Source organism: Bufo bufo, chromosome 3, assembly GCF_905171765.1.
Source record: "Bufo bufo chromosome 3, aBufBuf1.1, whole genome shotgun sequence".
In the NCBI taxonomy this organism is placed as follows: domain Eukaryota; kingdom Metazoa; phylum Chordata; class Amphibia; order Anura; family Bufonidae; genus Bufo; species Bufo bufo.
The window spans coordinates 434,953,819-434,981,008 of record NC_053391.1 but is presented as its reverse complement, the minus strand read 5'-3'; the positions used below and the strand labels follow the sequence as shown (position 1 = coordinate 434,981,008).

At 43.7% G+C, this 27,190-nt stretch overlaps 1 long non-coding RNA gene across 1 annotated transcript in view; it reads right to left on the bottom strand.

Moving 5' to 3' along the window:
• Positions 1 to 27,190, bottom strand: part of LOC120993458 — a 69,767-nt gene that overhangs the window by 24,978 nt on the left and 17,599 nt on the right. The window contains exon 2 of the long non-coding RNA XR_005777268.1: positions 13,777 to 13,959. This is a non-coding gene — a long non-coding RNA (uncharacterized LOC120993458). The remainder of the gene's footprint in view (positions 1 to 13,776; positions 13,960 to 27,190) is intronic.

Here is a 27,190-nt window from a genome sequence, read left to right as displayed (position 1 = left end):
GCACATTTCATGGGGCTAAGGCACACTATATAATAACAGCAGCACCAAGCACATTTCATGGGGGTATGGCACACTATATAATAACAGCAGCACCAAGCACATTTCATGGGGCTAAGGCACACTATATAATAACAGCAGCACTAAGCACATTTCTTGGGGGTATGGCACACTATATAATAACAGCAGCACCAAGCACATTTCATGGGGTAAGGCACACTATATAATAACAGCAGCACCAAGCACATTTCATGGGGGTATGGCACACTATATAATAACAGCAGCACCAAGCACATTTCATGGGGGTATGGCACACTATATAATAACAGCAGCACCAAGCACATTTCTTGGGGGTATGGCACACTATATAATAACAGCAGCACCAAGCACATTTCATGGGGCTAAGGCACACTATATAATAACAGCAGCACCAAGCACATTTCATGGGGGTATGGCACACTATATAATAACAGCAGCACCAAGCACATTTCTTGGGGGTATGGCACACTATATAATAATAACAGCAGCACCAAGCACATTTCATGGGGGTATGGCACACTATATAATAACAGCAGCACCAAGCACATTTCTTGGGGGTATGGCACACTATATAATAACAGCAGCACCAAGCACATTTCATGGGGCTAAGGCACACTATATAATAACAGCAGCACCAAGCACATTTCATGGGGGTATGGCACACTATATAATAACAGCAGCACCAAGCACATTTCTTGGGGGTATGGCACACTATATAATAATAACAGCAGCACCAAGCACATTTCATGGGGGTATGGCACACTATATAATAACAGCAGCACCAAGCACATTTCATGGGGTTTTTGGCACACTATATAATAACAGCAGCACCAAGCACATTTCATGGGGTATGGCACACTATATAATAACAGCAGCACCAAGCACATTTCATGGGGGTATGGCACACTATATAATAACAGCAGCACCAAGCACATTTCATGGGGGTATGGCACACTATATAATAACAGCAGCACCAAGCACATTTCATGGGGCTAAGGCACACTATATAATAACAGCAGCACCAAGCACATTTCATGGAGGTATGGCACACTATATAATAACAGCAGCACCAAGCACATTTTATGGGGGTATGGCACACTATATAATAACAGCAGCACCAAGCACATTTCATGGGGGTATGGCACACTATATAATAACAGCAGCACCAAGCACATTTCATGGGGCTAAGGCACACTATATAATAACAGCAGCACCAAGCACATTTCATGGGGGTATGGCACACTATATAATAACAGCCGCACCAAGCACATTTCATGGGGTAAGGCACACTATATAATAACAGCAGCACCAAGCACATTTCATGGGGGTATGGCACACTATATAATAACAGCAGCACCAAGCACATTTCATGGAGGTATGGCACACTATATAATAACAGCAGCACCAAGCACATTTCATGGGGGTATGGCACACTATATAATAACAGCAGCACCAAGCACATTTCATGGGGCTAAGGCACACTATATAATAACAGCAGCACCAAGCACATTTCTTGGGGGTATGGCACACTATATAATAACAGCAGCACCAAGCACATTTCATGGGGCTAAGGCACACTATATAATAACAGCAGCACCAAGCACATTTCTTGGGGGTATAGCACACTATATAATAACAGCAGCACCAAGCACATTTCATGGAGGTATGGCACACTATATAATAACAGCAGCACCAAGCACATTTTATGGGGGTATGGCACACTATATAATAACAGCAGCGCCAAGCACATTTCATGGGGGTATGGCACACTATATAATAACAGCAGCACCAAGCACATTTCATGGGGCTAAGGCACACTATATAATAACAGCAGCACCAAGCACATTTCATGGGGGTATGGCACACTATATAATAACAGCAGCACCAAGCACATTTCATGGAGGTATGGCACACTATATAATAACAGCAGCGCCAAGCACATTTCATGGGGGTATGGCACACTATATAATAACAGCAGCACCAAGCACATTTCATGGAGGTATGGCACACTATATAATAACTGCAGCACCAAGCACATTTCATGGGGGTATGGCACACTATATAATAACAGCAGCACCAAGCACATTTCATGGGGCTAAGGCACACTATATAATAACAGCAGCACCAAGCACATTTCATGGGGGTATGGCACACTATATAATAACAGCAGCACCAAGCACATTTCATGGGGCTAAGGCACACTATATAATAACAGCAGCACTAAGCACATTTCTTGGGGGTATGGCACACTATATAATAACAGCAGCACCAAGCACATTTCATGGGGTAAGGCACACTATATAATAACAGCAGCACCAAGCACATTTCATGGGGGTATGGCACACTATATAATAACAGCAGCACCAAGCACATTTCATGGGGGTATGGCACACTATATAATAACAGCAGCACCAAGCACATTTCTTGGGGGTATGGCACACTATATAATAACAGCAGCACCAAGCACATTTCATGGGGCTAAGGCACACTATATAATAACAGCAGCACCAAGCACATTTCATGGGGGTATGGCACACTATATAATAACAGCAGCACCAAGCACATTTCTTGGGGGTATGGCACACTATATAATAATAACAGCAGCACCAAGCACATTTCATGGGGGTATGGCACACTATATAATAACAGCAGCACCAAGCACATTTCATGGGGTTTTTGGCACACTATATAATAACAGCAGCACCAAGCACATTTCATGGGGTATGGCACACTATATAATAACAGCAGCACCAAGCACATTTCATGGGGGTATGGCACACTATATAATAACAGCAGCACCAAGCACATTTCATGGGGGTATGGCACACTATATAATAACAGCAGCACCAAGCACATTTCATGGGGCTAAGGCACACTATATAATAACAGCAGCACCAAGCACATTTCTTGGGGGTATGGCACACTATATAATAACAGCAGCACTAAGCACATTTCTTGGGGGTATGGCACACTATATAATTAGAGATGAGTGAAGTTTACAAAAATTTGATTAGGCTGCTTCTGTGAATTTCACTAAGAAATTCACTTCATGACATCACGAAGTGCATTTCTTTGTGAGAAGCGGGCGCAATTATGGGGATCGGCGATTGCGCCACCCCGTCATTAAACTCCTCAGATGCCGCGTTCATCGCTGATCGCGGCATCTGAGATAAAAATGATGACTTTCAAGGGTTAATCAGTTAAAAAAATTATAATAATACTCATCTTGTGCGCAAAAAGGCCACTGCAGCCATCTTCATTGAAGATTTTTGTGCGGGATCTTCAATCAAGATGACCGCAGCTAATAAAATTTTCCCAGAAATTCGGGTCTAAGTTCAATTGGGATACTTTGATTCGCTCAACACTTTATAATACCTGCAGCACCAGGAAGATTTCATGGGGGAATGGCACACTATATAATAACAGCAGCACCAGACACATTTTATGGGGGTATGGCACTGTACATAGGAACTGCAGCACCAGGCACATTACATAGGGGTATGACACACTATATAATAACTGAAGCGCCAGGCAAATTACATGAGGGTATAGCACACTATATAATAACTGAAGCATCAGGCACATTACATGGGGGTATGGCACACTATATAATAACTGAAGCACCAGGCAAATTACATGGGGGTATAGCACACTATATAATAACTGAAGCACCAGGCACATTACATGGGAGTATAGCACACTATATAATAACTGAAGCACCAGGCACATTACATGGGAGTATGGCACACTATATAATAACTGAAGCACCAGGCACATTACATGGGGGTATGGCACACTATATAATAACTGAGGCACCAGGCACATTAAATGGGGGTATGGCACACTATATAATAACTGAAGCACCAGACACATTACATGGGGGTATGGCACACTATATAATAACTGAAGCACCAGGCAAATTTCATAGGGGTATGGCACTGTATATAAAAATTGCAGCACCAGGCACATTATATGGGGGTATGGCACACTATATAATAACTGAAGCACCAGGCAAATTACATTGTGGTATAGCACACTATATAATAACTGAAGCACCAGGCATATTACATGGGGTTATGGCACACTATATAATAACTGCAGTTGCAGACACAGTTCATGTGGGTATGGCACACTATTTAATAACTGAATTACCAGGCACTGTTTATGTCACTGTTTATTTTTCTATTCTTCTGATCCATCAAAAAAACAGCCCAAAAAAGTGGATCCTGTAGTTTGAGCGTCCGCCTTTGCACCATCAGTATTTGGTTAGCATTTGATCAGTACTAGTAAGGCAAAAACAGGAGTGGGTCAAAGACAGACATACTATGTGATGGAGGCGGGTGAAGAAAAGTGCTCATCAGAGACTCAAGACTTAAGTTGCTGCTGATGTTGCTGCTCCTGACCACCCACCCCCCTCCAGCAGTCATGGCAGTGGAGTATGAGCTCAGAAAGTCCCCCCGGTTAGACCTTCGTGAAGATGGGCAATGGGGCGCATAGGCAGCGACAAACCGACTACAAAGGATGTCTCGATAGTACTTGAGTTTTTCATCCCTCTCAGAAGGTGTTAAAAAAAGGCCCCCATTTTGGACCAGTCGTGAGGATCTAATATCTTGGAGAGGCAGTAGTCATCCCTCTGCCGAATGGTCATAATACGGCTGTTACTACGCAAGCAACTCAGCATGCATCTGCCCATGTTCGCAAGGGACTCGGAGGGACTCCCTGCCTCTATCTCCACTGAATACTGCCACGTTTTTTCAAGGCAATCTGCATCATCCTACTCGGCGCTATTCCTCCTCTTCGTGCTCTTCTTCTGTCACTTGGGCAGATAAACCACTTAGTTCTGTATAGAATTCCTGGGCATTTATGTCCTCCTCCTCTTCCTCCTCCTCCTTCTGTGCCAGTTCAGCCTCCACAAGGCTCAGGTGGTCATGAGATGTAGGTGCCACATCTTGTGTCCCCTCGCCAGTCAGATTTATCAGAATCTCCTACAGGACATGAAGGAGTGGAATGATATCATTCATCCCTTAGTCCTGACGCCTGACAAATAAAGTGGCCTCCTCAAAGGGCTTGCGTAAACAGCAGGTGTAACAAATGAGCTGCCACTGTCTAACGTCAAAGTTACATCAGGAAGTAGTGCTGTCTGTCTGCATCATCAAGAAATCAGTCTCAGGTTTCCTCTGCTCATACAGTTGGTCCGACATATGGAGGGTGGAGTTCCAACATGTGGAAACGTCACATATGAGGTGATGTAGGGGGACACTATTCTGCCTTTGCAACTCAAGGAGGGCGTGTTTTGCAGGGTAAAAGTGGATAAAGTGAATGCACAGTTTCCTACACATTTTCAAGAATCTTTCAGTTAGGTGGAAGACTTTGGGAACCAGGTGACAACCAGATTGAAGAAGTGCTTCATGCAGGGAACACATTCAGCCTTCCCTGATGCAGCACAGACAGAATGTTCTTCCCGTTATCATTGACCATGGTTCCTATCTCCAGTTGGTGAGGAGACAGCCAGTATTTGATTTATTGGTTGATGAGGCAGAGCAGTTCCTCCCTGGTGTGCCTCTGGTCGCCCAGGCCATTCGACCAGGTGCAGAACCGAGTGACAACACTGTGCTTTGCAAAGGTGGTATGCTGGAGGACCACTCTGAACCATGCATACAGTGGAAGCTGAGGACAAGGTGGAGGATGAGGAGGACATTGGCGCAGAAATCCCATGACTAAAACACGTCACAGGGAGCAGTATCAGGAGCAATAGATGAAGGGAAGGAACAATAGTTTCTTTCTGCTGAGTTGAGGACTAGTGATAAGTGGAAAAGGCAATATTCAAATTCGCAATATCTTGTAAATTTTTGGCCAGATATTCGCCATAAGTTCATAAATTCAAGAATTCATGATTAGAGTTGAGCGGACACCTGGATTTTCGGGTTCGACGGGTTCGGCCGAACTTCACAAAAAAGTTCAAGTTTGGGACCCGAACTTGAGCCCGAACCCAAACCCCATTGAAGTCAATGGGGACCCGAACTTTTGAGCACTAAAATGGCTCTAAAAAAGTCTTGGAAAGGGCTAGAGGGCTGCAAATGACAGCAAAATGTGGTTAAGAGCATGGCAAGTGCTCTGCACACAAATGTGGATAGGGAAATGACTTAAAATAACCTAAAATACATAAAAATAAATTATCTTGATCTAGGAGGACGAGGTCCATATGGAGTAGGAGGTTGAGAAGGCAGTGGATGTGGCGGTGTAGGTGGAAGCAACGGTGGAGGAGGAGGTAGCCTACACTGTTTTTTTTGTTTTAACTATTATTTTTTGTTTAAATTAGGGTACACCCCAAAACATTGGGAAATTTAACCTGTGATAACCCCCTCCAGTCATGCTAAACAAACGTTCAGACCATACACTGGCTGCAGGGCAGCACCTCCAAGGCGTAAAGGGCAAACTCAGGCCATGTGCCCAATTTGGAGACCCAGAAGTTGAAGGGGGGAGACCCATCAGTCAGTACGTATAGGCATGTGCACACATACTGCCCCACCATGTCACTCGTCCCCGTGATGTTCACGATCCATTTGGATATCTTCTCTATCAACTTTCGATGTTCTTTTCTGTGCCTACCATGTTGATCATGGTTATCGGCGAATCAGGGTTCCACGCCGGCAGAGGGAGCGTGAGAAAGGGAGAGCACATCCAAGGGAGGTCAATGGCTGCAATGTGATGGAGTGGAAATATGGGACAAGTTATTAAAGCAGAAGGATTGAATGAAAGGGCCAATTAAAGACGAATTTTTGAAATTTATGTCCCTGTCACCTATGCAGAGGTGCCCCCGTGACGTCCACCATCCATTTGGATATCTTCTCTATCAACTTTCAATGTTCTTTTCTGCACATACCATGTTGATCACGGTTATCGGCGAATCAGGGTTCCACGCCGGAGAGGGAGCGTGAGAAAGGGAGACCACATCCAAGGGAGGTTAATTGTTTCAAATTGAATATGATAGAGCGGAAATGTGGGACAAACTATTGAAGCGCAAATGTGGGACAACTTATTAAAGTTTAAGCATTGAATGAAAGGAGGTGCCGCGCATCAATTAAAGAAGAATTTTTGAAATTTAATTCCCTGTCACCTATTCAGAGCAAGGGTTTCTATCCGGCAAAATTGGTAAAATGTCACCTGACAATGTAAAAGACGATTTTTTTAAATTGATGTTCCTGTCATCTATGCAGAGGTGCCCCGTGACGTCCACCATCCATTTGGATATCTTCTCTCTCAACTTTAGATGTTCTTTTTTCTGCGCCTACCATATTGATCACGGTTATCGGCGAATCAGGGTTCCACGCCGGAGAGGGAGCGTGAGAAAGAGAGACCACATCCAAGGCAGGTTAATAGCTGCAATGTGATCGAGCGTAAATGTGGGAGAAGCTATTGAAGCAGAAGGATCGAATGAAAGGGCCAATTAAAGACAAATTTTAGAAATGTAAGTCCCTGTCACCTCTGCAGAGCAGGGGATTTTCATCGCCAGAAATGGGTTAATGTCACCCACCAATGGAACAGATGATTTTTAAAAATTTCGGGCCCTGTTACCTATGCAGAGGAGGGGGTTATTCACGGCAAAAATTTTAAAATGTCACCCAAGAATGTAACTGAAAAATTAGTGACATTTATTAACTTGTGTTCTAGGTAGAGCAGGGGTCTATCACAGCCAAAAATGGGTGAATGTCACCCAACAATGTAACAGAAAAATTTGTAAAATTTATTAACCTGTCTAATAGGTAGAGCAGGGGTATATCACAGCCAAAAATTTGTGAATTTCACCCGAATATGTAACAGACAAATTAGTGAAATGTTTTTACCTGTCTACTAGGTAGAGCAGTGGTATATTACAGCCAAAAATTAGTGAATTTCACCCGAATATGTAACAGACAAATTAGTGACATTTGTTTACCTGTCTACTAGGTATAGCAGTGGTTTATCACACCAAAAATTGGTGAATTTCACCCGAGAATGTAACAGACAAATTAGTGACATTTGTTTACCTGTCTACTAGGTATAGCAGTGGTTTATCAGACCAAAAATTGGTGAATTTCACCCGAGAATGTAACAGACAAATTATTGAAATTTGTTTACCTGTCTACTAGGTATAGCCGTGGTATATTACAGCCAAAAATTTGTGAATTTCACCCGAATATGTAACAGACAAATTAGTGACATTTGTTTACCTGTCTACTAGGTATAGCAGTGGTTTATCACACCAAAAATTGGTGAATTTCACCCGAAAATCTAACAGACAAATTAGTGAATTTTTTTGACCTGTCTACTAGGTATAGCAGTGGTATATCACACCCAAAAATTGGTGAATTTCACCCGAAAATGTAACAGACAAATTTGTGATTTTTTTTTTACCTGTCTACTAGGTAGAGCAGGGTATATTACAGCCAAAAATTGGTGAATTTCACCTGAAAATGTAACAGACAAATTAGTGAAATGACATAAAATAAAATACGTACAAATAAAAAAAAAAATCTTGATTTGGAGGTCCATATGGAGTAGAAGGTTGAGGAGGCGGGGGACGTAGCAGTGTAGGTGGAAGCGGCGGTGGAGGAAGACGAGGTAGCCAACACTGTTTTTTTTATTAAGGTACACCCCAAAAGAGTGGGAAATATAAAAAATACAACAACAAGCAATTGCGCTGTAATATAACAATCGCTGGGTAAGGCCTGTGGACAGGCGGCTGCATTTGTCTGTACTGCTCCACCATGTTGTTCAAATGCTGCCTCCTGCTAAGATGTTCCATATCAGCTGGTGGTGCCGGTTGTTGTGGCAAGGTGACAAAGCTTTTCCACATTTCGGCCATGCTAAGTGTTTTCTCAAGGAGACATAGAAGTGGTATTGTAATGCTGATAACGGCGTCATCGCCACTGGCCATGTTAGTCGAGTACTCGAAACAGCGCAACATGGCACACAGGTCTCGCATGGAGGCCCACTCATTGGTGGTGAAGTGGTGCTGTTCCACAGAGTGGCTGACCCGTGCTTGCTGCAGCTGAAACTCCACTATCGCCTGCTGCTGCTCGCACAGTATCTCTAGCATATGCAAGGCGGAGTTCCACCTGGTGGGCACGTCGCATATGAGGCTGAAGTTACGCTGCAGCGCAGACAGGCGAGCAGCAGCAGGATGAGGCCGAAAGCGCGCATAGACAGCCCGCACTTTATGCAGCAGCTATGACATGTCGGGGTTGTTGTTAATGAATTTCTGCACCACCAAATTCAGCAAATGCGCCAGGCAAGAGATTCCGCCGATTATCGCACACCACCAGGCCGGGCTTGAGGCTCACTGGCAGCAACCACTCATCGGTCTGTTCTTCTATACCCCTCCACAGCTCCTGCGCGGTGTGGGTTTTTTACCCCAAACACATCAGTTTTAGAACCGCCTGCTGACGTTTACCCCTGGCTGTGCTGAAGTTGGTGGTGAAGGTCTTTCGCTGACCAGATGAGGAGGTGGTAGAATAGGAGGAGGAATCCGAGTAGGAGGAGGAGGCAACAGGAGGCAAAGAATAATGCCCTGCGATCTTTGGTGGTGGAAGGACATGGGCCAAACCGCTATCTGCCTGGGGCCCAGCCGCCACTACATTTACCCAGTGTGCAGTTAGGGAGATATAGCGTCCCTGCCCGTGCTTACTGGTCCACGTATCTGTGGTTATGTGGACCTTGCCACAGATGGCGTTGCGCAGTGCACACTTGATTTTATCCACCACTTGGTTGTGCAGGAAAGGGACGGCTCGCCTGGAAAAGTAGTGGCAGCTGGGAACGACATACTGTGGGACAGCAACCGCCATCAGCTGTCTGAAACAGTCCGTCTCCACCAGACGGAATGACACAATTTCAAAGGCCAGTAGTTTAGAAATGCTGGCATTAAGGGCCATGGATTGAGGGTGGGTAGGTGGGTACTTCCGCTTTCTCTCCAGGGTTTGGGAGATGGAGAGCTGAATGCTTCCGTGTGACATAGTGGAGATGCTTGGTGACGAAGGTGGTGGTGTTGGTGGCACATCCTCTGTTTGCTGGGCGGCAGGTGACAATGTTACTCCAGAGGTGGAGGAAGAGGCCGAGACAGCAGCAGAAGAGGGAGCAGGAGGGGCCTGAGCCCTTTCTTGGTTTTTAAGGTGCTTACTCCACTGCAGCTTGTGTTTCACATGTAGATGCCTGGTCATGCAGGTTGTGCTTAGATTCAGAATGTTAATGCCTCGCTTCAGGCTCTGATGGCACAGCGTGCAAACCACTCGGGTCTTGTCATCAGCACATTGTGTAAAGAACTGCCATGCCAGGGAACTCCTTGGAGCTGGCTTTGGTGTGCTCGGTCCCTGGGTACGGTGGGCAGTAGCAGGCGTACTGTCTTCGAGACAGCCGCTCTGCTTTTGCACCCTGCTCCCTCACTAGCATGACCTTCATTACATGTGGGGTCTAGGACCTCATCGTCCTCCACATCATCTTCCACCCAGTCTTCCCCCCTGCCCTCCTTGTTGGTCTGCACACTACAGAAAGCCGCAGCAGTTGGCACCTATGTTTCGTCCTCATCAGAGACGTGCTGCGGTGGTATTCCCATGTCCTCATCCTGAAACATAAGTGGTTGGGTATCAGTGCATTCAATGTCTTCCACTTCTGGGGCAGGGCTATGTGGATGGCCCTGGGAAACCCTGCCAGGAGACTGCTGCATGACTTGGGGCTCAGACTGCTTGGCTGATTTGCAAGGGAGTGAGGTGAAAGACTGATGGGCATGGGCTGCAGGAGCCAATTCTGAGCTTTCTGCAGAGGACTGGGTGGGAGATAACATGAAGGAACTTGATCCACTGTCAGCCACACAATCTACTAGAGACTGTACTTGTTCCGGCCTCACCATCCGTAGAGCGGCATTGGGGCCTACCAAATAACGCTGCAGGTTCTGGTGCCTACTCTCACCTGAGGAAGGTGTTTCACTTGGACGTGTAGCTGGCGCAGAATGGCCACGTCCTCTCCCTGCAACAGGAGCTCAACCAACACCACGACGACCATGTCCACGTCCCTTATTTGATGTTCTCCTCATTATTTGCATTCACCCACCAGGTGTCAATTAAACTGCCAATAGTCAACAATTAATTTCCTTAACAGTAAGGTAGTGCCCGTGTCATAAACAGAATACATTTCTTTAGGTCACACAACAGTGTAACAGAGCAATTAAATACAATTACTTCACTATCACCAAAAGTTTGAATTTTCAAACCAACAATTTAACTGCAGAAGATAACGGTTTAATTTGACTGTCAGAAACGCAGCGTACACCGAAAATGTGCAATCTACCACAAAACCAGTGTTTATTGCAAACAACTGTAGAAATGCAGTATTTCACAGGTAACGTCTAAAATAGCTAATGCTGCGTTGTACGCAAAAGTGCTCTGGGGCAATAGTACAGTGTTTTTTGGCTACCAACTGTGTAAATGCAGAGTTCCACTGGTTACTTCACATGAAAGAAATACAGGGTAGGCCTCAGATCTGCTATGTAGGCCGAAACCAGTGTTTATTGCAAACAACTGTAGAAATGCAGTATTTCACTGCTTAATTATCAAATAGGTAATACTGCGTTGTACGCAAAAGTGCTCTGGGGCAATAGTACAGTGTTTTTTGGCAACCAACTGTGTAAATGCAGAGTTCCACTGGTTACTGTTGTAGGAGGGTTCAAACTGACAAAAGATGGGGCAACATAAGTAGGCAGGGTCAGCAATACCATAGTGCAAAATACTGTCCCATCAGAACCATATACCACATTAAAGCACAATATATTGTCCTAAAAGCTGCCCACTGTAGTGGCCATCAAAACATGCCATTTTCTGTCCTCCTCCAGTTGGCTCTGATTAAGATATAGAGCTCGGGGCCTATGAGGGAGATCCAGGCCCCAGAAGTTAAATTCAGGAGGGCATGTGCAGTCGCTGGCCGTGTATATGAGTGCCTGATTCTCACAGCATTAATTACTACTGAGATCTCATTATGTACCCAGCCAGCGGCAGAAAGCAGGACTTGGTCGGTCCCCTGGGCATCAGCCCACCGGGAAATTTCCCTGTAAGGTCTATGGCCATTCTGCCCCTGCCTTCAATGTATATATTCTAGAAAACCCAGGTAAATCTGATTGATTGCTGTGAACAATTTTCTCTGAAATAGTCCCTTTCTAATAACACAAAACTTGAACACCAATATCAAAAAGTTCAGACTTTTGTGGTTAATATGCAATGGAAATACAAACAGTGCTTACCTGCTATTTGAGATTGTTTGGTTGTTGCACTCATTTGTTTGTAATTTCAATAGTCATCTTTATCTCCATTTTGGTAAGAACTACTCCTTAGTCAGATTTTACTACAAACATGTCACATAGTAACAGTATATATCTTGATTATGTGGAAAATCCGCAGAGAATACAGCTAGACCTCTTCTTATACCAGAATATTATTATGCTATCATAATGATGGCTTGTAACTGTCTCCACTAGCAACAGCTCCTAACTTCTATCCAGAATGGTGACCATGGTAGTTATTATATCTACTAAACTGTAAAAGAATTTTTTTATAGAAATATATTGTAAAAATAGGACTCAAGGGCTTATGGGGAGAGCTCTTTAACTAAAACTATGTGAAAAATGTTTTGAGGGTTATCAGATCTTAGATAAGACAAAGTACTAATGGAAGTGGAAAGCAATTCTGAGGCCATACGGAATAAGAAAAATGGTGAACATGTAGATAGTATAAATCAGGTTTAAAGGGGTAGCCCGGGCTTTTACTATTGATGATCTATCCTCAGGATAGGTCATCAATATCAGATTGGCAGGGGTCCGATCATCTGTATGAGGAAACGGCGTATGCTGTGCACACATGCCATCTCCCTTCTCTCTTCTTGTCCACCACTGCTGTCTATGGCAAAGCAGCAAACAGGAAGAGAGAAGGGAGGCCGCATGTGCAGACAGCATGCGCCGACTACATTTGATCAGCAAAGGTGCCAGGTGTCGGACCCCCGCTGATCTGATATTGATGACCTATCCTGAGGATAGGTCATCAATAGTAAAAGCCCGGACTACTCCTTTAAGTTGCCTATAAACTTGGAATATCAGACAGGATATAGGAATTTACAGTTAACAAATTAACAGTGTTGTAATTGTGCAGCTAATACTTTACTTGCCTTTTTCTCCATCTAGCAGTTTACTCCTCATTCCCTCCCCATACATTTTGGCAGCATGTATGTCTGTTTCTTTCTCATATTCACCTGTACTATTGATGTATTCATTACATTTAGTTCCATACACTCCACTCTAGCTTGGACATCCCCTTTCTTACCTAATATTACTTTTATGATAAGTTGGTTAAGGGAGTTTCACTGTCAGGAATGGGAGACAGACTCTTTGTAGCAGTACCCCAAGTGGGGTCCCCATCAGCAAACTTCCCTTTATTATTTCCATGAACTCTAGTACAGCATGTGCATATGAATTGTCTACAACAGATAAAAGTGTAATCAGGGAGGTCCAACAGCTGGGATCCAGGAAAAAGGGATCAGTAGGCTTTGTGAACAGCCAAGTATACTCACTTTTATCACACTTTTCTAGCATTTTTACTGACGTACCATAGAAGTTTATTTTTGTTTGTTTTTTGAGGGAACACCCTTTTAAGATGCTTCCTGGTGTCCAAATGTCTTTTCTCTGGAGTCCACAGCCATACTTCATTTGTGCCTAATATGACTTACCTCTTGAAACAGGATAGGTCTACCCCTTGATGTAAATTTTGCTACAAGGTTTATTTAGTCATCCTATATATCACCAAGAAAATCCAAAACCCAGCTGCCATTCTTCTGCTTCAGTAGTCTTCAGTTTAATTCATAAAACCTTCAAATATTCCCTATGGATCCAGATAGACAGAATAAGGGAAGCTAGAGGAAAAGAGAAAAAGCGCAAAGCCACAGTTCAAACAGATGAGAAAGCAGACCAAGGTCAGCCAAAAAAGACAAACGAGATACAAAATTACTCATGTCAAGGTCACAGGCAGAGGTCAGGTAACAAAGTTATGGTAAAAGCTACAGCGAGGGACTTACAATACACCAATAATCTTGAAAAATACTGCAATTGTAATGCATGCATAGGCATCGACGTGAAAATATGAAAGAAATGTTTCTTTAAAAAAAATAATATGATGATTCAAATATTAATTACAGGACTAAGGGCAGGGATTGATAGACTAAACAGGTAAACAGAGTACAGTACATCATACCTCCTAAATGACCCTATTTGTCAGGGCCAGCTTCTTGTTTAATCCAAAGGGCTCTATTTTGCATTTGAAATACAGATATGCATAAATAATTCATAAAAGGATTCTGAAACGTAAACATGGCTGATATATCTATCTTTTATATCAGGGTGCCTTTTGGGAGCCACAATAATGTATAGCTGCCGCTCAGAGGCCTTAGTCATGTAAGCCAAGAAACACATGCCAAAGCATGTTTTCCAGATGTATGCCACACAAGTCTAGCTATAATCTCAAGACACCCTGATTTTGTGTGCTTTAAGTATTAGTATCACTATTGTATGCATGTTTAATCTGGGTACTGCCCAGTTAAAATACACCCCTGTAACATATCTACCTCTAGTAGAAAATGGGAATGTCATTTTATAGCCTTTTGTGATATTTTTATTGTATATTACAGTGATTTTTCTTGTTATAATAGCAGTGGAGTAGTTATAGGGAGAAAAGCAGCTGCAATTGTTACTAAGCAAGGTCTCCTGCTCTTTGGTGCTCTCAAGTGCCAGAGTGAAAGAGACAGGGGAAGATGATTCAGGTTACACTGCTGCCCAAAGTACAGTGTCAGTAAGAAGTGAATTGAAGAATTAACAACACAGTCATGAAATAATGGCTGATGACTGCAGACCACAACTTCTCTCTTCATTACTTTCTAAGGGGCATTATTACAAAGGGAGTATTTTTACTCTTTGGGTGTACAAAGGGGAAATTAATACTGTGCAGCTATCAGTTTGTGGTGGGCACAGCGGAGAAATTTTTACTTTGTGGGCCACAAATGGGGCCCTAGTACTGTGTAGGGTCACTGAAAGGGTACTGAGGTTAGAAGCAGGATGGAGGGTTGTGTGTAGAGATGAGTCATGGCTAGAAGCCTTCATAGTGGTCTTCTGGGCCAAGACAGAGGAAGGTGAACAAACTCATCATCAAGGATGATAACTAGAGATGAGCGAATAGAAGTTGACGAAGTGGAATTCGATCCAAATTTCCGGAAAAGTCGAATTTCCTCATGCTTCGTGGTAACTAGGGATGAGCGACTCGAATTCGTATGAAACATCTGAAGTCGATTCGCATAAAACTTTGTTCTATTACTGTCCCAAGTTCAGGAAATGTTTTTTTACAGTACAAATTAATTTATGAACTTAACTTCGGCTCATCAGAGCCAATACATTCTAATACTGTACGGAGCTCTTGCTCCGTACAGTATTAGAACTAAGTTTTATGCGAAAAATTGCTGTTATACTGCTGATTTTAGGTTTGCACTATATGATAGCTCAGTAATTCATAAACCTTACTTGTTATTGGGGTGCAAGTGCTGTGTGATACAGCCATTTACGCGGTCTATTAATACTATACGTACGTCTTATTAGCCATTTTACGGTGAACGTGCATTTCTTTAAAGACATTTTTGTGGTGTATTAAGAAAAAAAGTATGTCTTATTAGTTGTTCAGCGGTGAACGTACATTGTTTTATAGACATTTTTCTGGTGTATTAATAAGAAAAAAACTTACATATTATTAGCCGTTTTGCAGTGAACTTGCATTTCTTTATAGACATTTTTCTGGTGTATTAATAAGAAAAAATAGTATGTCTTATTAGCCGTTCAGCGGTGAACATACATTTCTTTATAGACATTTTTCTGGCGTATTAATAAGAAAAAATAGTACGTCTTATTACATTGTTTTATAGACATTTTTGTGGTGTAGTGATAAGAATATAACATACGTTTTATTAGCCGTTTTCCAGGGAACGTGCATTTCTTTATAGACATTTTTCTGGTGTATTAATATGAAAAAATAGTATGTCTTACTAGCCTTTTAGCGGTGAACATACATTGTTTTATAGAATTTTTTGTGGTGTATTAATAAGAAAAAATAGTACGTCTTATTAGCCGTTTTGCAATGAACGTACATTGTTTTAGAGACATTTTTGTGGTGTATTAATAAGAAAAAACCTACGTCTTATTAGACGTTTTGCGGTGAACTTACATTGTTCTACTCCGATTTTTGGGGTGTATTAATTTACTTTTAATTTAATTTAATTATTTTATTTTGCAGTATGCCAGACAGACAAGTGACAGGCCCTTCAAAGGGAACAGGCAGTGGCCCAAATATTTCTGGCGCAGGCACAAATAGTAGCAGAAGAAGGGGTGGCAGCAGGAGTCGAAACGAGAGTCCTGATCTCCCAGTGTCATCTAGCAGTCGTGTCTTGACCAGCAACCCAGCAGTGCTTGGGTGGTTGACTTGGTCTTCTACTTCATCTCAATTGACATCAGACACCCCAGCCAAGAGTCGGTGGGTTCTTCTGACACGATGCTTTGTTGGCATGGCCCAGGAGTAGGCCCTGTGCCCCCCTGTCCTCAACCTGCCTCTGTCCTTTTCTGTCTCCTCAGCTCAAGAAGTATTATATGCCGTAGACTCGGCTCCACTTTTCAGCGAGGACGAGCTACTAGAGGACAGTCAGCAGCTACTGCCCAGCCAAGATCTGAAAGAGACATCCGCCGCTTCCTCCGGTAGGCAGGCAAGGAGTGATGATGACAGTCACATGGGAGCTAGTGTTGCAAGCGGTCAGGCTCCTGGCGCAGAGAAAGTTGAGGGGGACATCAGTGATGTGCAGACAGTAGCGGATGATGATGATGTAGCCAATCGCACTTGGAAGCGGGGTGAAGAAGGAGCTTCATCATCATCAGGAGAAGAAAGTAGCAGCTTGCACGTGAGGCAGCGGCTGATCCAGCAACGTCGTAGCGTGGCCGTGAGTCAGCAGGGTGGCAGCAGTGGGAGGTTGGGAGCCAAACGTGCCCGGGGTAGACCTGCCCGGAAAGTAGCAGTGCAAGGGTTCATGAAGGCAGTGGTAGCAGGCAGTCAGCGCGGAGTGTTTGGAGGAAAAATGCCATACTCGGCGGCCCGGCAGTTTTTTGTCAAGCCACCTGAGGAGGTAAACATGGCCATTTGCCGAATCTGTGGGCAGAATGTGAAGCATGGCCAGGGTGCCATGCAGCGTAACCATAAAGTGGCCTGGGAGAACCGTGGTGCTAATATAGTGGTCCAGCCTGCCGCAGCAGCTGCATCATCACCCAGTGGCCGGCACCCCTTTTCCTGAAGTCAAGACTCCAACACCTCAGCCGAAGGGAGCTGTCTGTCCTTCCCATCATCTACTGGTGCTGATGCTCCTGCTCCTCTTCCTCATACGCTTCGTCAGTCATTTTTTCAGCAATCGATAACCGAAGCAATTGCCAAGCAACAGTATGGAAGCACTCATCCAACGGCGCAGAATCTGAACGTGCTCCTGGCCAAGTTGCTGGTGCTACAGTCCCTCCTTTTCCAAGTGGTGGACTCTGCACATTTCAGAGAACAAAAAAAAACAAAAGAGGACTTGAGCTGCTAAACAACTAATTATGAAAAAATACTTTATTGTTACATAATAATTGTTACATATATTGCCGTTAAAAAGGGGAGAAGGGACAGAAAAAACACCATCCCGGCATACAATAGACCAGTAAACACCAATAAAATACATGTATAATCAGAAGTTCATCAATCAGATGTATACCATCTTTATAAATTCTTGGACACTTTGGTAAAGGCAGTTTCTTTAGAGTGTACAGAGCAGAAACCAGATTATAAGGAGTCAAGGAAAGAGTTAGTATAGTGCCTTAGAGAAAGGGTAGCTTGGAGTTTGGACGTTTGTGAACATTTGCCCCTAGTGCCACTACACAAAACCATCAACTCCCTACTTCATGGCACTTTAAAGGGTTGACTTGTACTATTATTTATGCTGTTGTTGACACTTATACTGTTTTATATTGTTGAACTGCATTTTATTTGTTTATTATAATATATCCTGTCCATTTGTCCTGTCCATAATATATACAGTTCATTTGCACTATTGTTGCACTGTATTTGCATTGCACCATGGAAAGGGTTAATGCACAGCCAGCTAATACCGACAGACTTTGGGATTTTCCAGTATGAACACTTAGAAACTAGTAATTTTACATTGCTGCCATAAGGGACTATGAAGAGTTGAGTTTTGGAGGAAAAAAACAGACACAGCGAACCTCTGACTGTCTGGTTTAGGTAACTGCTTAGTTATTCAATTTACTTGTATTGAGGCCCAATACAAGTCTATGACCGACTTGAACAGCAATATTGTTTCTGTTAGGCTTTGCTTCTCCAGCCTCACTCCTCCTACCAGACTGTCCTAGATCATTTAGAAACTGTATAAAAGTACAGCAGTCAGAATCCCTAGATGTCTGCTAATAGAGACCAGTGTTTAGTAAGAGAGACTCTGCCAGACTGCATAAGTGACAAGAAGAAGAAACTGAGACAGGGATACCCTTCCTTAGGCTTAGATTGGCCCATAGGGGAACAGGTAAATCCTGGCCCCTCTTCCTTCATCCCCTTCAGAAGTGGTACATGGAACTGCCGAGTGACTGCACTATATACAGATAGGCAACAGACAGCATCTCAACCAGCCTATGTTCATATAGAAAACTGAATACTTTAACAAATCACTCAGTTTATTATTATAGATGCATCTGGTGGGTGAGAGAACTTGTAGGTATGGAGGCAGGCAAGACAGGTTTCCTGTTTCCTAGGGACCCGGCTTCTTGAAGTCGCTGCAGGGACCCCCGCAATCAGTCATCTTGTAGATAATATTTGCATGTATCTGTGCAGTGGGTACCCAGAGTCAATATTACTAATGCGCCCTAGGCATCCTAATCCAACACTGCCCTGCATGACTACTGAGGCACAGACCCTGAGCCACCAACCCTTTGGACAGGGTATCTGCCTTCTGAGAGGAGACTAGAGAAGTCAGCTCAGTGTATTACCTGTATTGTTTTGCACTTGAGTTCCTCCAGAAAAGAACAACAGAGGTTTACTGCAAGGCCTGACTCTCTGGGCTTACTTCCAATTGGGGTACACCATGCCTTTCCATCCCCTCCAGGGAGCAGCAACACGTGGTGACACTTCAACAGTGTCCAGGGGATTTAACATAGTGTTTGAGCCACCTCAAACCCAATCACTGAATTAGCAGAGAGACTGTGAATAAAGCAAGAGTAGACCAGGCATTCCAAAAGTTTAGAGGTGATGGTGAGATTAGAGATTAGAGACAGGTATGTAGTTAGTTCTGCAGCATAGGTCAAGAGACTTTTTTTCAGTAATGGGGTCATGACAGAATGTTTGAAAAAGAGGGGAAGATGCCAGAAGAGAGAGAGAATCGAAAGAGACTAGAGGAGGTGTGAGGGAATAGGGTCACTAGCCTGGAGACTTCTTCTGTGACTGAGTCAAATGTAGAAAGAGTACCAGAGGAAGTGCAGGGGGAAGGAGATTGATGATGCTTGGAGACTGGAAGCTAATTTCATGATAGATGTTTTCAATTTTCTCTTTCAAGTAGGTGGGCAGAACCTTGGCACAGAGATCAGTGATGAGCGCCACAAGGATAGAAGAGGGAGGGAAAAAATGTCAAATAGTTTTTGGGATAGTGAAGAGGTGAGAGAGGTGAAATTGGTCTGTTTGGCGAGGTGGAGGGCAGATTTGTAGGTTTGTAGTATAAACTTAAAATGGAGGAAATCTTCTGGTTTATGAGCATTTCTCCATAGGCGTTCTCTATAGCGCTCCTGGAGCGAGTTTGAGGTGTGTGCCAGGGTTGTTTCCTTCAATTTTGGGAGGTTCTAAGTGTAGGGGCAGTACTTTTTCCAGGATGCTTCTGAGGGTATCAATGTATTGTTTTGCAGAGAGATCAGTACAGGAGAGGGAAGAGATTGAAGACAATGATGACTGTAAAGTGTCTTTAAGTTTCTGAAGGTCAATAGCATATAGATTCCTGAATGTGCAATAAGGTGCTGGGGTGGATGATTTGCTACAGAAGGTTGTGGTCACAGAGTGGGAGAGGAGAATTAGTGAAGTGACAAACAGGTCAAGTGTATTAACATCTTTATATGCCTGGTAATTAGTAAGTTGTGAAAGGCCAAAAGAGGAGGTTAGAGATAGAACCTGGGAGGCAGATGATGAGATTGGGCTGTCTATAAGGATGTTAAAGTCACCCAAAATCAGAGTTGTTAATTCAGAAGACAGGTAATGGGGAAGCTAGGTAGCAAACTGATTCAGGAACTGGGTGGGTGAGCCAGGGGTTAGTATACATTCTTGGACCTAGGAGGTGCATTGTGGGGAAAGAAGTATGTTGACTGGGAAAAGGATGGCTTAGGGGAGCTTAAATTACAATTTGCAAATGTATGAATAGACGGTGCAGAGAACTAAATATCTAATGATATTTTTATACCTAGGCCTGTAATTATGACAGGAGGGCATCATCTAGCCTTTAGGAAAGAAAGTTTCACCATCATCATAGCTGGAGATACCTTACTGTAACAGTAATATGAATATTGAACTCTTATGTTGTGATGTTTGTTTCATCGAACAAGTTGAAGAAGGGCCTGGAATGCCTTTATTGAACGTAAAACTAGTTCTAAGGGTCCATTCACACGTCCGTTTTTTCTTTCCTGATCTGTTTCGTTTTTTCAGGAACAGATCAGGACCAGATCTGGACCCATTCATTTTCAATGGGTCCTGGAAAAAATCGGACAGCACAATGTGTGCTGTCCGTTTCCGTTGTTCCGTTCCGCATGTCCGTTTAAATATGAAACATGTCCTATTCTTGTCCTGAAAAATCGGATCCTGGACCAATACAAAGTCAATGGATCCGCAAAAAACGGAAGACATTCGTATGTCATTACGTATGTCATCCGTTTTATGCGGATTCCGTTCCTGGAAATTAGGCTTCCTCCCCAGTATTAAATGTGCCCCCCTCCCTCTATATTCATTGGTGGCCAGTGCGGCAGTGCGGATTCCCAGTAAGTTTTCTACAGATCTGATTTTTCACTTCGTGAAAAACTCAGATCCGACAGTATATTCTAACACAGAGGCGTTCCCATGGTGATGGGGACGCTTCTAGTTAGAATATACTGAGAACGGTGTACATGACTGCCCCCTGCTGCCTGGCAGCACCCGATCTCTTACAGGGGGCTGTGATCTGCACAATTAACCCCTCAGGTGCTGCGCCTGAGGGGTTAATTGTGCATATCATAGCCCCCTATAAGAGATCGGGTGCTGCCAGGCAGCAGGGGGCAGACCCCCCTCCCTCCCCAGTATTAAATGTGCCCAGTGCGGCCTCACCTCTCCCCCCCCATCATCGGTGGCCAGTGCGGATTCCCAGTATTAATAAATGTGCCCAGTGCGGTCTCACCTCTCCTCCCCCCCCCCCCCATCATCGGTGGCAGTGCGGATTCCCAGTATTAATAAATGTGCCCAGTGCGGCCTCACCTCTCTCCCCCCCCCCCCCCCCATCATCGGTGGCAGTGCGGATTCCCAGTATTAATAAATGTGCCCAGTGCGGCCTCACCTCTCCCCCCCCCCCCCATCATCGGTGGCAGTGCGGATTCCCAGTATTAATAAATGTGCCCAGTGCGGCCTCACCTCTCTCCCCCCCGCCCATCATTGGTGGCAGCGGAGAGTACCGATCGGAGTCCCAGTTTAAATCGCTGGGGCTCCGATCGGTTACCATGGCAGCAAAGACGCTATTGCAGTCTTGGCTGCCATGGTTACTTAGCAATAAATACAAGCATTATACTTACCTGCGACTGCGAGCTTGCGATGTGTGTCCGGCCGGGAGCTCCTCCTACTTGTAAGTGACAGGTCTGTGCTAAAAGCAATGCGCCGCACAGACCTTTCACTTACAAGTAGGAGGAGCTCCCGGCCGGTCAGACATCGCAGCTCGCAGTCGCAGGTAAGTATAATGCTTGTATTTATTGCTAAGTAACCATGGCAGCAATAGCGTCTTTGCTGCCATGGTAACCGATCGGAGCCCCAGCGATTTAAACTGGGACTCCGATCGGTACTCTCCGCTGCCACCAATGATGGGGGGGGGGGAGGTGAGACCGCACTGGGCACATTTATTAATACTGGGAATCCGCACTGGCACCAAGGATGGGGGGGGGGAGAGGTGAGGCCGCACTGGGCACATTTATTAATACTAGGAATCCGCACTGGCCACCGATGATGGGGGGGGGAGAGGTGAGGCCGCACTGGGCACATTTAATACTGGGGAGGGAGGGGGGTCTGCCCCCTCCTGCCTGGCAGCACCTGATCTCTCACAGGGGGCTATGATTCGCACAATAATTGTGCGGATCACAGCCCCCTGTAAGAGATCGGGTGCTGCCAGGCAGCAGGGGGCAGTCATGGACACCGTTCTCAGTATATTCTAACTAGAAGCGTCCCCATCACCATGGGAACGCCTCTGTGTTAGAATATACTGTCGGATTTGACTTTTCACATGTTTCCGTTTTTTGCGGATCCGCAAAAAACGGATGACATACGGAAACATTTTCAGGAACAACGGATCCGCAAAAAACGGACCGAAAATCGGGATGTAGAAAAATTCGGACGTGTGAATGTAGCCTAAGTAGGTGATACTCCATGTTTCACTCTAACTTTACCGGAAAGCTAAATTAAAGGGGTTATCCAAGGCTATAAACTGCCCCCATATGCTGGGCCCCTCACACTGAATATACTTACCTGGCTTCCTGCTCCCTGCGCCGCTCCTGGTCCCCACACCACCCCTGCAGCTTCTCCCTGTGCGCGGATGAAAACATCCAGTGTTGGAGGGGAGCAGCCAATGGCAGGCGGGGACAGGGACGAGCCTCATGAGCATCAGGGATGATGCTAGGGAGGCTCATCCCCATCCATGCCTGCCAATATGCTTCCCCCCGACACAGGATGTTTTCATCCGCGCACAGGGAGAAGCAGCGGTGCAGGAACCAGGAGTGGCGCAGGGAGCAGGAGCCAGATAAGTATATTCAGTGTGAGGGGCACCACATATGAGGGAGCTTTTTATCATCTCGGATAACCCCTTTAAATCTCCACAGGTCCATGAAATTCACCTTATAATTCTATCATGTTGATCCAGAAAAGGGCAAAAACATGAGGCATATGCCAATTGCCCCATTTTAAGAGAGAAAAATTCCTTCCTGACTCCAAATTTGGAAATGTGAATGTAAAAATATTGAAGGTTATGTATACTAGATTTCTGGAGATAGGACATTGATCCGGTGATTTATTCTGGACTCCAAATTTGGAGTCAGGAAGGAATTGCTAACTGTAACTATCATTGGTCCCCTGGACGATGGTCAACATCGTCCAACAAGCTGATAATGATCCTATGGGCAGGATTGGTATGACTTAGGCTACTTTCACACTAGCGTTCGGAGCGGGTCCGTCTGATGTTTCATCAGACGGATCCGCTCCTATAATGCAGACGTTTGCATCCGTTCAGAACGGATCCGTCTGCATTATAACTTAGAAAAATTTCTAAGTGTGAAAGTAGCCTGAACGGATCCGTTCAGACTTTACATTGAAAGTCAATGGGGGACGGATCCGCTTGAAGATTGAGCCATATTGTGTCATCTTCAAGTGGATCCGTCCCCAGTGATTTACATTGTAAGTCTGGACGGATCCGCTTGCCTCCGCACGGCCAGGCGGACACCCGAACGCTGCAAGCAGCTTTCAGGTGTCCGCTTGCTGAGCGGAGCGGAGGCTGAACGCTGCCAGACTGATGCATTCTCAGTGGATCCGCCTCCACTGAGAATGCATTAGGGCCGGACGGCTGCGTTCAGGGCCGCTTGTGAGCCCCTTCAAACGGAGCTCACAAGCGGACACCCGAACGCAGGTGTGAAAGTAGCCTAATGGGAAGTGATTTCAAGCCACACATCTTGTGATTCAGATCAAATACCCAACACAATTCACACCATAGCATGGTCATCACAGCATGATTCAGGTCAAATGCCCAAGGCGCTTCTCATGACAACATGGTCATCATCGTCCTACAACACAGTAGAGAATGCATTTTCCAGAATTGTCTGGAATGGAGAACATTAAAAATACAGTAAAAACTTCATAAACACATGCACAAATAATTTATTTCATGTACCATGATATACAGTGGTTCCTCAAGTTACAATATTAATTGGTTCCAGGATGACCATTGTATGTTGAAATCATTGTAACGTGAGTAATTGGTTCCAAAGCCCCAAAAATGTCATCCAAGATAAGAGAAAATGCGTATTTAAGAAAAATAAGCAGATAATGAAGACAGATAAAACACGTCCTTACATGTAACAGTCAGGAATAGCTGCTAACTAGTAACTAATCCAGCTATTTTACCAGAGAAGTGGCCTTGATTGGTTGGAGCTGAGGCATTGTATGCTGAGTCTAGTTTCAACTTATGATGGGTCAGAAAAGACCATTGTATGTTGAAAATATTGTATCCTGAGGCCATTGTATCTTGAGTGATCACTGTATATGTAATGTTAAAAAATCATTTTATTCAGCTGTATGGCTTTATTTAAGACAGAAATTACATTAAAGGAGCACCCCAGACAAAAATGATGTTCTGTATTATGCCTAGCACAGGGTCAGAAGGGGTGGTGAACTACAGATTGGTTATCGCTTTGATGATCTTTGAGTCCTTATGTCATACAAACATTAAATATTATATACTACAATAACAGCAATAATATTAACATTCTTCAAATTATGATATGTTTTATAAAAAAAAAATTCTCTGCACCTAGTGGTAAAGATATATATTCAGTAAATACCCAGTAGATAAACAGAAGTTAAATGTTGCTGGATGATTTGTTCAGTCGTAAAAAAAATATATATATATATAGAATATATACTTATGAGAAGGGGACCTCGAAGCAGACAGATTCCTAGCATGCAATATGATATGGTACTGTCATTTTTGACTTTAACTAAATAGCTCTCTTAACCCCTTAGGGACGCATGACATACCGGTACGGCATGCTTCCCGAGTCCTTAAGGACCCATGACGTACCGGTACGTCATGGGTTTAGAACGCGATTGCGGTGCGGCGGGGGTTAATCGGAACAGGATGCCCGCTGAAATCATTCAGCGGCATCCTGTCACAACGCCGGGGGTGTCATGTGACCCCCACGTATCGGCGATCGCCGCAAACCGCAGGTCAATTCAGACCTGCGGTTTGCGGCTTTACCTGCAGTTGCGGCGGCTGTGCCATAGGGTCCCAATGCGGCTGTTGGGGGGACCCGATGGCATTGAAAGCAGCGCGATTTCTAAGGAAGGCATCGCGCTGCCTTCCGGTGAAGAGCCTGTGAGATCCAGCCCCCTGGATCTCACAGGCCCAGGAAGCTGTATGAGTAATACACACAGTATTACTCATACAGCCAATGCATACCGAAGTATTGGAATGCATTGTAAAGGAATATACCCCCCAAAGTTCAAGTACCAAAGTGGGACAAAAAGTAAAGTGAAAAAAAAAGTTGAAAAAATAAAGTTTTCCCCCCAAAAAGTTTCAAGTAAAAATAAACAAAAACTTTCCCCAAATAAAGTTAAAAAAATTGTCAACTTAAATCACAAAAAGTACAACAGCAAGCGATCAAAAAGGCGTTTGCCCACCAAAATCGTGCCAATCAAACCATCATCTCATCCCGCAAAAAATGAGACCCTACCTAAGATAATCGCCCAAAAACTGAAAAAACTATGGCTCTCAGAATATGGAGACACTAAAACATGATTTTTATTTTGTTTCAAAAATTATATTATTGTGTAAAACGTACATAAATAAAAAAAAAGTATACATATTAGGTAACGCCGCGTCCGTATCGACCGACTCTATAAAAATATCACATGATCTAACCCCTCAGATGAACACCGTAAAAAAATGTAAATAAAAACTGTGCAAAATAAAAAAAAATTGTCACCTTACATCACAAAAAGTGTAATAGCAAACGATCAAAAAGTCACACGCACCCCAAAATAGTGCCAATAAAACTGTCATCTCATCCCGGAAAAATCATACCCTACCCAAGGTAATCGCCCAAAAACTGAAAAAATTATGGCTCTCAGACTATGGAAACACTAAAACATGATTTTTGCTTAAAAAATGAAATCATTGTGTAAAACTTACATAAATTAAAAAAAAGTATACATATTAGGTATCGCCGCATCCGTGACTACCTGGTCTATAAAAATATCACATGATCAAACCTGTCAGATGAATGTTGTAAATAACAAAAAATAAAAACGCCAATCTATTTTCCATTAATTCTTGTGGAACACCTAAAGGGTTAACAAAGTTTGTAAAATCAGTTTTGAATACCTTGAGGGGTGTAGTTTATAGAATGGAGTCATTTTTGGGTGGTTTCTATTATGTAAGCCTCGCAAAGTGACTTCAGACCTGAACTGGTCCCTAAAAATTGGGTTTTTGAAAATTTCTGAAAAATTTCAAGATTTGCTTCTAAACTTCTAACCCTTGTAACATCCCCAAAAAATAAAATATCATTCCCAAAATGATCCAAACATGAAGTAGACATATGGGGAATGTAAAGTAATAACTATTTTTGGAGGTATTACTATGTATTATAGAAGTAGAGAAATTGAAACTTGGAAATTTGCAATTTTTTACAAATGTTTGGTAAATTTTGTATTTTTTTATAAATAAAAATGAATTTTTTTTTACTTCATTTTACCAGTGTCATGAAGTACATTATGTGACGAAAAAATAATCTCAGAATGGCCTGGATAAGTCAAAGTGTTTTAAAGTTATCAGCACTTAGGGTCCATTCACACGTCCGTTTTTTCTTTCCTGATCTGTTCCGTTTTTTCAGGAACAGATCAGGACCAGATCTGGACCCATTCATTTTCAATGGGTCCTGGAAAAAATCGGACAGCACAATGTGTGCTGTCCGTTTCCGTTGTTCCGTTCCGCATGTCCGAAAAAATATAAAACATGTCCTATTCTTTTCCGCAAAAATCGGATCCTGGACCAATACAAA